The sequence below is a fragment of the Coloeus monedula genome (assembly GCF_965178545.1).
Source record: "Coloeus monedula genome assembly, chromosome: 3".
Taxonomy (NCBI): domain Eukaryota; kingdom Metazoa; phylum Chordata; class Aves; order Passeriformes; family Corvidae; genus Coloeus; species Coloeus monedula.
In genome coordinates this window covers 112,110,849-112,124,325 of record NC_138783.1, presented here as the reverse complement: position 1 = coordinate 112,124,325, position 13,477 = coordinate 112,110,849, and the positions used below count along the sequence as shown (strand labels likewise).

The 13,477-nt window shown below is 58.8% G+C and overlaps 1 protein-coding gene across 2 annotated transcripts in view; it reads left to right on the top strand.

The window, feature by feature from the left end:
- The first annotated feature begins 2,100 nt into the window (after positions 1 to 2,100).
- The window catches only part of BCOR (BCL6 corepressor), a 57,994-nt gene continuing 46,617 nt past the window's right edge, over positions 2,101 to 13,477 (top strand). For both annotated transcript variants that reach the window (XM_082279278.1, XM_082279279.1), the window contains exon 1: positions 2,101 to 2,187. The gene's annotated coding sequence lies outside the window, so the exon portion shown is untranslated. The remainder of the gene's footprint in view (positions 2,188 to 13,477) is intronic.

The following is a 13,477-nucleotide window of genomic DNA, read 5'->3' as shown; positions in this document are numbered from 1 at the left end:
CCCCCCCGGGGCAAACTGTCCGCGTTAATCGCCTGGCGTTTGGCTGGCAGTCGCTCCCACACGGAGCGGCGGCGAGAAGGGCTCGATGCGGCGCCAGCGGCGCTGAGGTGGCAGAACTCCCGCTTCCCCGGGAAGGCGCCGGGAGGTGCGGGGGAGCAGTGGGCCGTGAGCCCGCCTGCCCCTGAGGCCGGGGCCGCCCCGGGAGCTTCCACGCCGCGGGCTCTGCAGGACCAAACCTGGGAGTATCAACGGGGATGGGCGTTAAGAACGTAAAATTTACGAGTCGAGCTCGCTGAGCTAAAAGTTGCCTTGCCAAAGTAAATAGATGCAGCCGATAACTACCAACCCGGAGATTAAAGGGCTCCACGATCCGGGCAGAAATCTTAAAGCAGCCGTGGAAATGCCAGCGAGGGAAACGGCGCTTCAGTCGTTCACCCCACCCCGGGTTGCCACACTGCTCACGCCGGGTAAAAAGCGCGTTAAGGGCTGCCAAAGCCGGATCAGGCGAAAACGCGCTTTAATAAGGTCCCCCTCGGCCCCCCCGCCCCCCGCAATGCAGACGTTGACAAACGAGTGGCTTTTTTTCCCATCCCGATTCAGAGCTCGGAGAAGCGGACCGGGAGGAAGCGCGGAAATCAGCGCGGCCGAGCCGCGGACCACGCGAAGTTGGGGGCGGCGGGTGGGACCAGAGAGGGGCCCCGGGGTCGAGGGGCGACACACCCCACCCCCCTCCCCGAGTGTAGGAGGCTGCGGCCGAAAGGGTCCGCGTGTAGTGTGACCCCTGCGGAGGGTTACGACGGCTGCGAGCCCTCGGCAGGTCCTGAGGGAGCGGGGATGCCTTTGCGCGACGGGGGGAACCCGGAGCCGGCGGGTGTGACTGGGGGCGCGGGCTGCATCGCCAGGGGGGTATCCCGGGCGCCGCGGGGAGCACGGGGGGAGCGGGGCGGGGGAGCCGGGGGCGCCCGGCGGAGGGGCCGGGGGCGAGCGGGGTGGCGGAGGGTGGCAGCGCGGCGCGACCCGCCGCGGAGGCTCGCAGCGATGTCTGGCAGCGCCGCCGCCGCCGGGGTTTTGACAGCTTGGCGGAGCGGAGTGAACGGAGCTTTATGGTAATTGCGGTTCTCCACTGGCCTTCTGGGTAGCGAGAGAGGGGAGTATCGGCGGGGCGGGGGGGGCGGCTTTCCCCTCCTGCCGGCCGGGGAGCGCGGAGTCCCCCCCCGGGGCGCCGCAGCTTGGCATCGACCTGTGCCAGCCGGGCGAGGGGCTGGCGGCGCGGCGAGGGGGGGCAAATCAATTAGTCAGGGCAAGGGGGGGAGCGGGCGAGCGGCCGGGCGAGCCCTGCCTGAGCAGGGAAACGCAGCCAGGGGAGGGGGAAACTTGCTGAGGGAAAAAGCGGTGGCGGCGCTGCTGCCGCTGCTGCTGCTGGCGGCGGCTCCCTCGGTGCAGCGCCTGCCCGGGGGGAGGGGAAGGGAGGGGAGGCGACGGCTGGAGGAGGAGGAGGAGGAGGAGGGAGAGAGGGAGGGGGGATGCGAGGGGAGCGCAGCGTGCAGCAGACGGAGCCCGGTCTCCCAGCGGCAAGGTGAGGAAGAGCGGCTTTCCCGGCGGACTAAAGAGGGGAGGGGGGGGGGAGAGGAAGAAAAAGAGAGAGAGAGAGAGGAGGAGAAGAGGAGGAGGAGGAGAATTAAATCCCCAGCCACACACACACAAAGCCGCGGCGGCCAGGGCACGGGAGACGGCGGCGCGGGCGAGATGTGGGGAGTGCCGCGCTCGCCAGCGCAGGAACTTCGCCCGGAGCAAGCCAGCAACATGGCGCTGCCAAACCAGAGCCGGCAGCCGGAATGAGCATCGCGGGCTGCCGCTCCCACTCCCGCTGCTGATCCCAGCCGAGCCGAGGAGCAAAGCCTTTCCCGCGGGCACCTGCCCCGTCGGCGCAGAGGGTGGCCACGCTCCTGCCCCCCGCGCCCCGCAGCTCCCTGGTCTTTCCGCGCCCCTTCCCCGACCCGCCCGCGCTGGGGCAAGCCGCGACACACGCACCCACGGAGAGGGGGAGAGGGATCGTGAAACTTTTCTCGCCTCTTCCTCCCACCCCCGACGGGGCTGCCCTTCCAGGGAGAGCAGCAGGGCCAGGCGACGGTGTGGGGACCCGCGTCTCGGACCGCGCACGCCACAGCCCCGCGGCGCGGCAGGAAGGTCAGTGTTCCGCTCCGCGAACAGCTCCCGTGCGGAAGCGCCGCCGCCGCCGAGTGCCGCGGTGACGGGGCGGTCGCGGGGCTCCCCTCGGCCGGCCGCGGGGAAGGCAGAGCGGCGGCGCGGCAGAAAGTTACGGCGCGGGGCAGCGGGGCTCGGGCGGGAGTGGCGGGCGGGCGGCGGCGGGGGCAGGAGGGTCTAGCGGAGCGCCTCCGGGGCTGCGGTGTCGGAGGGGAAGTTTGGAGGCAGTTGCTTGTGAAGATGCCTGTTTGGGGCAGTGGAGGCGGGGGGAAGCACCCGGTCGCGTTGTCGGCTCCGGTGCGCCCGTGTGGGGAGTGGTGGCGGTGTTCCCGTCGTCTCGCACTTTGTGATTGGGAAGGCTCCGGAGCAGCGGCATTACGGGGGCTCCCGTGGGACGGGGCGAGCAAGGAGCGGCGCTGCCGGCTCGCGGAGCGGGGAGAGCTCCCGGGCCGGGCTCCGCGCTCCCCGCCGACAGCAGCGCGCAGTCCGGCGGCGGCGGGCAGGTGAGCGGCGGGGAAATCCCGTTGCCGGCTGCCTTCTTCCCGCCGGGAGAGCCCGCTGCTGGCTGCCTTGTCCCCGCCAGGAGAACCTGAGGCGCTGCTCCCCCCTGTCCCTCCGCCCCGGCGGGGCGGGCGCCGCGGCGCACGTGGGACAGGGCGGCCCGGGGCTTTCCCGTGCGCGGAGCTGTGCTGGCGTGAGGTCCGGCGTGACACGGAAGTTTTGTCAGCCCGAAAATGTAGTTTGGAGTTGGGTGAGCGAGCCGGAGGGAGGCTCGGGGCTTGCCATCAAAGGGCCGGCCGGAGGGGGACGGCCAGGCGGGGAGGCAGCGGAGGCTGCTTTGTGAAGCCAGGGCCAAGTGGGGCGGCTCTGCGCAGCATATGAGGCATGCATTTGATGTTCGCGGAGCGAGTCCGGGGGCGAGGGCTGCGGAGCGTTCACGTTCCTCTTTCTTTCTCGATGTGTGTATGTTGGGTTTTTTTTTTTTTCCCCTCCTTCCTCCCTCCCTCCCTCTCGTTTCCGCGATGTCTGTCGGATCCCGGGTTTGGTGATCGCAGAGGGGGCGAGGGGAGGGCGAAGAGCACCTCCCCCATCTACCCCGACAAGAAAAAAAAAAAGCCCCGACCATAGTGAGCAGTGTAAAACTGACAAAGTGTGGGGACTGACTTTAATGGTATCGCCTCGGAGCTCCTCGCAGCATTAATTCCCACTAATGAATCTTTTCCAGAAACTCCGTTCATTGCTTTCATCTGCTCTTTAGAGCCCGCAGCTTTTGTATTCGTGTTTGCATTAAAAAGCGGGGGGGGCGGGGGGGGGGGAGCCCGGGTGGGGGGGGAGCCCAACCCGCACCACGTAGCCAAGCCCGGATTTTCCAAAGGTTTCTATTAACTTTTTTTTTCCCCGCCCCCTCCCCGTGGCCCTACCGCGGGGGGCGGCCGGGAAGAGCAATGCCCCGCCAGAGCCGCTTGGGAACAAAGCTGGGGGCGAGAGCAGGCGGGCGGTGCGGGGTCTGGGTCCCCCGGGCAGCGCCCGCGCCCCCCGCCAGTGGCTCCGCCGCTCCCGGGTCACCGCCGCCCGCGCTCCTGCCGCGGCTCCGTGCGCGCCGCTGCCCGCCGAGCCCGGCGTTCCGCTTCCTCCGGCCGCCGCTCTCGCCGACTTTCGTCCCCGAGATGCTGGGGCTTGCCTGTCTGTCTGGAGCCCGGTGCTGTCGCCCTTGCGACACACCGATTCATTTCCTTTCGGTTCTGCTGTTGGAGCCGCTGGGTGGTTTTTTTTTCCCCCTTTCTTTTTTTTCTTCCCGAGAGGTAGCCAGCGCAGCGCTCACCCTAATTGCTTTTAGGAGGATTAGTAGCAAATTCCTCCCCCAGCTCCCCCCCACCCGCCCGCCGCCTCTTCTCTCCCCGCCCCCCCCGCCGGGTTGCCTTCGCGCGCCGGGGTTGCAGTTTATCCCTGGTGCAGTTCTTTGAATTGCTGTCACAAATAGGTGACTCAGAGTTAATTAGGAAGTATGCACCGGATCAATGGGCTGCACAGCTCATTAGTTATTCCCCAGCCTTTTGCAGCGTTGGACCTCCGGCTCCTCGCCCCGTATACCTCTTTAATACGCAACCTGGAGGGCTGGCACGGACCAGGGAGCACTTCAGGTGAGGGGGGCTGGGTGCGAAGGGGCGTGATGAATACGGACATTGAAGCTTCTAGCTTGGGAGGTTGTATATGGACGAGTGACCGGGACTCCTATTGCTCCCCCAGTCCCTCCCGCCCCCGCTATCAAACCTGCCGTCACGCACGGGCGTGGTGGGCCCTTGCCCGCCCTGAGATCGGAGGGACGAGCCGGGAATGTTACAAAAAACAAACAAGACACCAAAAAAAAAAAAAAAAGTGTGTGTGTTTATTGGAGCGTACGTTGAGAGAGCAGACAAAATCTCATTTGTCAGGCATGAAGGTGGGCTGTGTGGAAGGCTATAAATATACCGGGGAGGATTGTATCGCGGTCACTTTTCTGTTCTTCGCCATTTCTAAGGTGAGTGGCGGAGGCTGAGGGACCGGGCAGGGGCTTCTCCTGGTATTGTTTGTCCGTCTGTGATAGATCGGTCTAGACAGCCGCTCAGGCTCCCTGCGAGCTCAGGAACCAGAGTCTGAAAGGGAGAGTGGGGGAGACGGAGAGGAAAAGGTCACCGCGATATTTTTTCTTCCCCCCCCCTCTTTTCTTCCTTCCTTTCTTTCTTGCCTTTTTTTTTTTTTTTTTTGTGGTGATGGTTGTTAACCCTTCACGCCAGAGGGGATCGGGGCTGGCTATCCCGGCCTGGAACGATGTGGTAGCACAGCAGCGATTGCAGGGATGATGTCGGAGCGGGGGGGACGGTACCGCGCCTCCGGGCCCGGGCGCTGCCCCGTCCATCTAATGGCTTTATAAGAGATGTTTCCCACAACAGGAAGAGAGTTCACGAGACGAGTGCCAGATGATTTCGTTCCCAGGAGTTTCCTCTCTGGAAACTCCGAGGAGCGCTTGGAGCCGGGGTCGGGCAGCCACAGGGCGCCCTCGGGCTCGGCGGCATCCCCGGGGCTCCCCGCCCCTCGTGGCCCTGCCATGTCCCCCTTCTTCCCGCGGGCCGCAGTGGAAATCCCGAGATGAAGGTTCCCGGGCCCGCGGGGGGAGCGAGTTTCCATGGCCGCCTTCAGGTTCCGTCAACTTCTCCCCCGGCAACTCGGCGCCCTTCTCCCCACGGGGCCGCATGTATGCTCACAGCGTGGGGCAGCCCTCGGCTCGTGTCCGTGCAGGCAGGAGCCGGGCGTACCTGCCTCGGGATGTTTGGAAGCCCACGGTAGCAAACACACCTCGTGGAAGGCAAGGGCAGCAGGAGAGCGGGGTCTGTGTTGCAGCTCGGGTGGGCCGGGGTTTGTTGGCAGCTCCTCCGTTCGTGTGCGCTTCCTTTTGTGCTTGAGACGTCCTCGGTGGATGAGATGCGATCCTGGCGTGCAAGCCTGGGCGGTACAGATTAAAAGCAGTTAAGGCTTTAGAGCGATAGATAAAAGCTGGTTTTGTTGGATTCGCCTGCAGCGCAGACCATTCCCATCCCTCTTTGTCTGAGCCCTGGTTCCGGGCGCTATAGCCTTATTGGAAATGCTCCCGAGCAGTCCACGCAGCCAGGGCAGCAGGCAGCTCAGCGCTTATTTACACGTCACATCTAAATACATCTCTAATTAGATAGAAGCAACGCCGGAAATGGCAGATTTGTTGCATATCTAATAGAGACCAGTGCAAACAGACTCAGCAGGGTTTCCCTCTCTTCTCCCCCCCCCCCAAAAAAAACCCCCACCATCAAGACCAAGCCACTAATCTGAGAGCGAACAGAAATGACTTCTCCCATTTGAGTGCATTATGAACCACATTGGCAAATGTCTCTAATATTTAAAGCAATACTTGGATGTGTGAGCTGAATGCCCAAATATGGACTGGGTCTTGAAACAATACTGGTGCCTTGGCTTTATTCCTGTGTTGGTGGACAATCCAGGCTCCGTGTCACACACTCTATCTGCCTTTACCAATGTGCCAAGAGCTGCAGCTTCTCAGGCAGTTCAAAATTGTCATCCCTCTTCCCTCCTCTTCCTCCACCCCATGATAATTCACTTTTTTGAAGACTGATGAGGAAGCCAAGGTCCCCTAACAGTCACTGAACTGCAGGGGCTCCTGTACCGTCCATGAGGAAACTTTCTGGATCTGTGCAGCTGTGAGACTGCACAAAGTTGTTACGTTTTCATGTCTCCGTTTGCAGAGAAAATGGACCCAGGTTACCACAGCCCAAAATACTGAGTGCTGCACATACCAAAGTAGTTTTGGCAATCTGTGGCTGTCGTTTACAAGGTCTCTCAACTTTGACCGATGAGTGGCCCCTGCAAAGACAGGCAGAAGGCCGGCTGCAGTTCAGGTCGTAGCTAAGCAGCCACGTTGCTCTCAGACTAAATATGGCTTGGAGTAAATCGGTGCTTAATGTGGAGGACAAGTGATCTCCAGTTTCTGCATGTCTCGACAGAGGTCTGTGCTCTTGCTGGGACCCTGCAGCATAGTTGGGTTGCACAGGTGATGTGCGATGTGCCGTCTTTCCCCCGAACACTGCAATACATCACATTTTAGTGTGGGCTTAGAGCAGCATGAAGCCGAGTTTAGTACTTCCTCCTTAGGCTGGTGTTGCTTTAGAAATAATTGATGGCCAGAGCAGGCCTCCTCCCCTCTTTCTTGGTTTTGCGAGAACCTGAGTAGAGGCACGGAGAGCCGGGCTTACCCTTTTTAACTACGCCTAGCAGCGCTCGCTGGCTGCCTCGCGTGTGCGTGCCGGAGGGAACGCGGAGGCCCGGGCTGCAGGCAGGGGGAGTTCCCCTGGCCGTGAGCAGATCCCGTTAATCCTCTGGCCTTTCAGGGAACCGGCTTACAGCAGCCGCTGCTCCGGAGCGACCTTTCCCTCCGACCTGACCTGTTCAGGTCCCCGGGCTGCGGCGGGCAGGGAGGTCTCTGCCAGGAGAGTGCATCCTTCGTCGGGTTTCTGCGGAGCAGGCAGCCAGCGCTCCTTTGAATGGCCGAGCAGATGAGGTGGGGACAGAAAGGAGGAGGCCAAGAACTCCTTGCAAATGTGGCTTTAGGAAAGTTCTGCTGCTTTCCAGCAGGGAATTCATTTTTCCTTGTTTGCTGGACAGCAGTTCTTGGCTGAGTGGAGATGTTTTTCCCCTCCTCTCTTCCACTGCTGGAAAAGTTAGCGAGTAAGAGCATGCCTCCGTACCTGCCCGCTTGTGTTCCAAAACTGTTGTCTGAATTATTTGGGACTCCTCCTTCACTCTTTGCACCCCAAACCTACCTCATGAGCTGACAGATTTGGTGCTGTGTGATTAGACATGCAAGGAAGTCCGCTTGGAAAAGATCCTGACAGCATGAAATATAATTTGTGATCTGAAAGACAGTTTCCAGTATAATCTCATTATGCACCACAGACTCCCGGTGTTATTTTGTAGAAGGCGGACAATGATCAATTTACATTGACCTAGGGCTGGGCGAGCTTTTAGATGGTAATTGCCATATTGATTTGCATGCAAAAAGAAGACCTGCTAAAATTAAAGACCGGAAGCTAAATTAAACTAAATTTATTGTCTAGGTGCAAACTAAAAGACTTGTTAAAGTCTAGAGTAGACTTGGAAAGCTATGAAATTGAGAGAAACATGATTCTCATCCCTATCGCTCCGTAAAATGAATCTACACGATGGGACAAGGGGCTGCAAAGCACCCATTGTGAGTGGAGGCACACAAGCCGGGGCTGTTCCGTGTAAGCCCTGACTCCCTAAACAATCAGAGAATAAAATATCTCCTCTGTCCAATGAAAATCTCTGTCTGAATGTTGGGATTGTCGTGCTAAGGAAAACAAAGCTTTATTTGGATAAGACAATTAAAGTGGAAAGCACAGAATCCACCAGCCACACTGGGAACAGCTCGTATAAAGAGCTGAGTGTGTTCAGTAGAGCACAGGGGAAAGGGGAGGCTTGGGGCTGTGCTCCACGGCCGAGCCTGCATCGGGAAAGCCTCATTGTGCTTCCTGTGCCTTCTCCTCGGCCAGGAGGGCGAGAGTGCTCCCAGCCTTGGTGCTCTCTTTCCTGTGGCTTCTGCTGCCCTTGGAGCAATCTCCCATATCCAGGAGCAATCTCCCATATCCAGGAGCAATCTCCCATATCCAGGAGCTGCACCAGCTCAGTGCTGTGGTGGGGTCTTTCCCCATGCACCTCTAGACAGCCCACAGTGGGTTGCAGTCTGCCAGCCAGCTCATTCTTTCTCAGAGCGTGGTTTGCTTTTCGTTTTCAGCTGGAGTAGCTCATGGTCATACCCCAGTACCTCACCTGGGGACCTCGTATGCCTTTCAAGTATATTACAAAACGTTTGGGCCTGTACCCTCAGTTATAAAAGTCAGAATTCCACCTTCACTGGGAGTATTGGAGTACATGGCACTTGGCATAGTTGATAGCAGAGAAGTATGCCTGTACTTGCACAGAGAGCAGACTCCATGCTTGGGGCAGCCCTATGGGTGTCCTTCTGCCTGTGTGGACAGGTGCCATGGGGCTGCCTGTCCCTCACCCACCGCTGTGTTTCCTCTGTGTTCCCCAGGGGTGGGGTGGCATTGCATCTGGGAGTCTCCTGGAGGGCTGAGAGAGCTTTGCGGGGCTTGTTTAGTCGTGGTTTGAGTAAGGCATTTGTGTATGGTGACAGGTAGGGACAGAGAAGTGAAATCAAAGCTGGGGGGGTGTATTCTCAGCTCTCCTTGAAATTCACAAAGAACTTGCTAATGGCACAAGAAGGGGTGGGCTGAGCTCCTCTTTCTAAGCGTAAATTCCCTCCCTGAGCCAAACTTTCTCCATGTGAAAGCTCCCGGCTATGGAGAGATCCTACCGGGATCTCTGATCCTCGGGCAATCCCCTTTGCTCCCACGCCCCGGTGTGCTGGGTTGTGCTTTAAGCTTCTCCAGCTTGCCCACAGCAGTGGGAGGCTGAGCTGGGTGTTGGGGAAAGCCCTTCCCACAGGCTGCAGTCCCCCAGGTTCACCTTGCTCTGGCCTGGTTGTGCTCCCCGTGCAGTGTTTTCCTTTCCTCCCGTTTCAGTAGTCAAGCACAAAGTGGATTAGCAAAGCCCGGTGCAGAATTAAGCAGCCCGGTGTGAAGTTATGCGGAGCTCTGCCTGAAGGACTGGCCTGCCTTCCGCTGCAGACCTCCTGTGCTGTGCTGTGCTATGCTTTGCCGTGCCAGGGCGGCCCAGGACCAGTGGGCAGGGGTGGATGCTTCCCGGGGTCTCCACGCCTCGCTGGGTGAGGAGAGAATACCTCTGGCTAAAGTTGGGAGCAGCAGGGGAAGCCGGAACAGTACTTGCAAGCAGGAAGTGATCTCCCAGGGTAAACGTTTTAATGGAAGTGTAACCTGGCATTGCACAAAACTCCAACCCAGGGTGGCTGCTGCCAGCTGGGGAGGATGCAGAGCTCGGGGAGATGCGTGGGAGGCTGTGCCGTGCAGTGCCAGGGGCACCCACAGCGGAGCCCTGTGTGCAGAGCTGGAGGCGGCTGTGGCGCGGCCTGCCCTGAGCAGGTGGCTGAAGGTTGTCTTATTTTAGCTACAGAAATATCTCTCTAGATCCATTACTGCGAGATCTCGTTTGCAATAAACTATATTGGCTCCCCTCTTTATACAAATTGCTGGTATGAAAGAAAACCCAGCCTATATGCATGGAGGCAGGCATGAGCTAGTGAGATCAGGTTTCCTACTGAGCTCCCAGAGGAGAAGTCAGCATTTGATTGAAGCTACACTTGGTTCTTGGTTCCCAGGGGACAGCAGCCCTGAAACACGAGAGCCCTCCCTCCTTTTTTCCCCCCTTCTCTCTCTTCTTCCTCTAAAAGCCTTTGTGCTGAAAGAGCCTCAGTAGGCACGAATCGCCTGTCTCTCACAAGACTCTGTTGCAGCCTTTGCTGACATTGTTCTGTTAGCAGTGGTTTTTACCAGGCCAGCAGATTTCTAGCTACGTATAGGCAATGAATAGTCAATGATACTGACCTGCGAATATGTACTGGTATCTTTGGGCGGGGAGTCTGATTCGGAAGTCGATTGGAGACTTATCACATGAGCGTGAAGCACCTTACCTGCCTGGGTAGTGCTGCCCTTTGGCAGGAGTTAGGCCAAGATGGAGACATGCTTCCAATAAAATCAGCTGTTTTTCCTTACTGGTGCCGGCTCCCAAAGTGCATATAGGTACATAGAGAGTGTTATTCCAGCTCCTGTGGCCTCGTAAAGAGTTTGTGCGGGACACAAATTTCAGAGAAAGTTGCCGTGTCTTGGTTTTCTCTTAAGAGATACACAGTTTGGGTAATGCCAGGAGTCAGACTGGGCAAGGAAAGGTTTCCTCGAACAGATTTATTTTCCCCATGCTTCTGTAAAGTAAATTCCACGTCTCCTCCAACTTTGCTGCTGATGTAAAAATAAGTAAGGGCAGGGAAGGAGGTACGAGGATTTACGCTCAAATTCCAGCTGTGCCCAAAAAAACGCCCTCTGAGAGCGTGCAGCGCACTCCTTTGCTGCCAGGTGGTTGTATCATGAACGAAGCTGGAGTCGTGCTTTCGGTTATTGGCATTTTTCTTTTCTCAGTTTTTCTTTCTCCTTACGATGGAAAGGAGAAGGTGGGAGCGTGTTTCTGTCGCCCGGCTGAGCGGAGGGGCCGGGGCCGCCGCGGGTTGCGGGATCACCGCCGCGGGCAGGGCTGGCGGAGGGGCCCCTCGGCGGGAGGTTCGCTGCGACAGCAGGTCGGACGCTGCCGGCGGCGGCCCGGTGCAAGGCGGCCGGGCAGGAATCGGGGGAAGCCCGGCTTTCCCGGGGAAGGGCTGCTCGGGGGCGCGCCGCGCCGCGGGGGCGAGCTCGCCGTGTGGCGCGGGGCGCTGCGCAGCTGCAGGCGCGGCTTTCCCCGCTACAGCGGGGTTCCCCCTCGCCTTTCCCAAAAGCCAGACCGAGAGCGGAGCTCAACTTGTGATTGTGCAGGCGTTTCGTCGGGCGTGAGTGCTGACTGGAAACCCCTCTGTGCTGTGGGGGAGAGCCCCGCGGCGCTCGCACCCCGCCGGCATCGGGTTGGCGGAGCAGCACCCCTCAGCCCCGGGCCGGCCCGCAGAACCCCCCGGGGCAGCGCGGCTCCGCCTGGCCAACCTCCGGGAACAAGCACGTTTCTGGCCCCGGGGCGGGGGAGGTGGGTAGAGGGTGTTCCTTGTTTTGAGTAAACCAGCTGCAGTAGTTGATGGTAAAGCAATGAAGGCAGACACAATGCTGCTGTTGTTGGTTTGATCTCTAACTGGGGATTGTTAGTCTGGATTTAACTCTGTGGCAAGGGAGGCGGGGGTTGGGGGGGGGGGGAGAAAGGCGAAGGCTGTTTACAGCCAGTGCAAATAATGTGACAGCTGTTGGAGCGCGAAAAGCCCGCGCCTCGCCGGCACTCGCACACAAAAGCTCTCGCTGCGGCCGGAGTGGCCCCGGGGCCGCCCCGCCGCTCCCGGAGGCACCGCCCGGCGCTGCGGGGCCCGGCGGGGCGCCCCGGGGCCCGGCGGCATCCCGAGCGGCGGCGGCGGGGCGCCCAGCCGCGCTTCCCTGCCGCCCGCCGCGACGCTTAAGCAAACGCCGCTGGCCCGGGAGAAGCGTTCCTCCCCCTCCCCCCCGGCCCCTCTTTCCGCCTCCGCTTGATTTACAAGCGCAGCGAGGCAGCTGGAGGAGCGGCCGGCTCCGTGCCCGGCCCCGGCGCTGGGAAATCCCTCCCGACGGCAGGTTTGCGCCAGCCCCGGTGACTTTGCGGGCGCGGCGGGCGAGGCGTCCCGGCAGCCCCGCGGCTGGAGAGGGCAGCCCGGCTCCGAGCCTCGGCTGGCCTGGGGCACGGCACGGTGCGGTGGCTGGCAGCGCGTTTCCCTCACAAACACGTGTTGGCAGAGAAGTTGTTATCGCTTGAGATGGCAGCGTATGACCCCCGATAACCTGGACGTGCAGGGACCTCTGGAGTAGGTCTTCAGTGAAAACCTCCTTGTGCATAGATTTCCCGAGTGGCTATTTTCTGCTCAAAGCCTTTGCATCTAAGTCCCTCGGTTTGCCTTCTGAGCGTAGGATATAAAATGCTGTCTGTTCTTGAAGTTTGCTCCAATACCAAGAGTGATCTGGCCCTTTCAGAAGAGCCTCCGGAAAGTCGAGGGAACTTGGAGAACTGGGTTCTGGCCTATATTTGTACCTGACATAATTTCACTACCTACAAGAACCTCTGTGTGTCATATAGTAAGTGACCTCCACATACTACTGTCTTTTTGACGAGGTGGCTCTGGGGTGGAAAGCAGGTAAGGGGAGATGTTTATTCCTCCCTCACCCCCCTTTTAGTAGTTTTGGTCGATGGGTTGTCTTTATCTATTTCTCTCCAGTCAATCTATTACGTTTTTTTCTCTTTTGGCCTTGACTGTCCCCTTAGTCCTTTATGGATTACACTGTGCTATTAGTGGCAGAACTACAACAGTAGTCATTCAACAATTTTAGCATCAATTCCTATAAACTGGTATTTTATATGACATGTGCCATTTTTCTGCAAGAATACTGCTTGCGAAACTAGTTTCGCCTTGGAGCAAAGGCGGAAAGATAAACAAGCCTGCATAGCCAAAACACTTGCATAGCCAAAACACTGGCAATTGCTGCCTCCTTCCAAATCTTTTAAAGTCACGGAGCAGTATTTTCAGGATTATGCTGCTGCCTCTGAGGAGGGAATGTCGGCGGCGTTAAAAAAAAAAAAAAGCTAATGCAAATTAGAGAAAAATAATTTTCTTTCAGCGATATGCAATGTATTAGTCACTTGTTATCATGCTTAGAGGCAGACCTCATTTGCGCGTCTGCCAACTCGTTCACATCTGCTCAGAGCTGTTCAGGGCATTTTAACCTTGGCGGTGTCGTGTCGTAGTCCCACGGATCAAGAACGAGTAATTAAAGCTCTAAGCAGCAGCAAAAAATTCATAGCCGCCCATCTGCATCGCAGTTGATTCGCTGCTTTGTTTCGGTGCGGAGGGCCGGGATGGGAAGGCAGGGCCGGTGGCGGCCTCCACGCTGCCTCCTCTCCGCCGGGGCACCGCTGCTACCGGCAACTTTATGTCCTTTTAATGTCCTTTTTCTTCCTCTTTTTTTTTTCCTTTTTTATTTTCATATTTTTTCGAGTGTTGTTGGGTTTCCTTTTTTTTTTGCCCCCAGTGTTCTCCGCACAC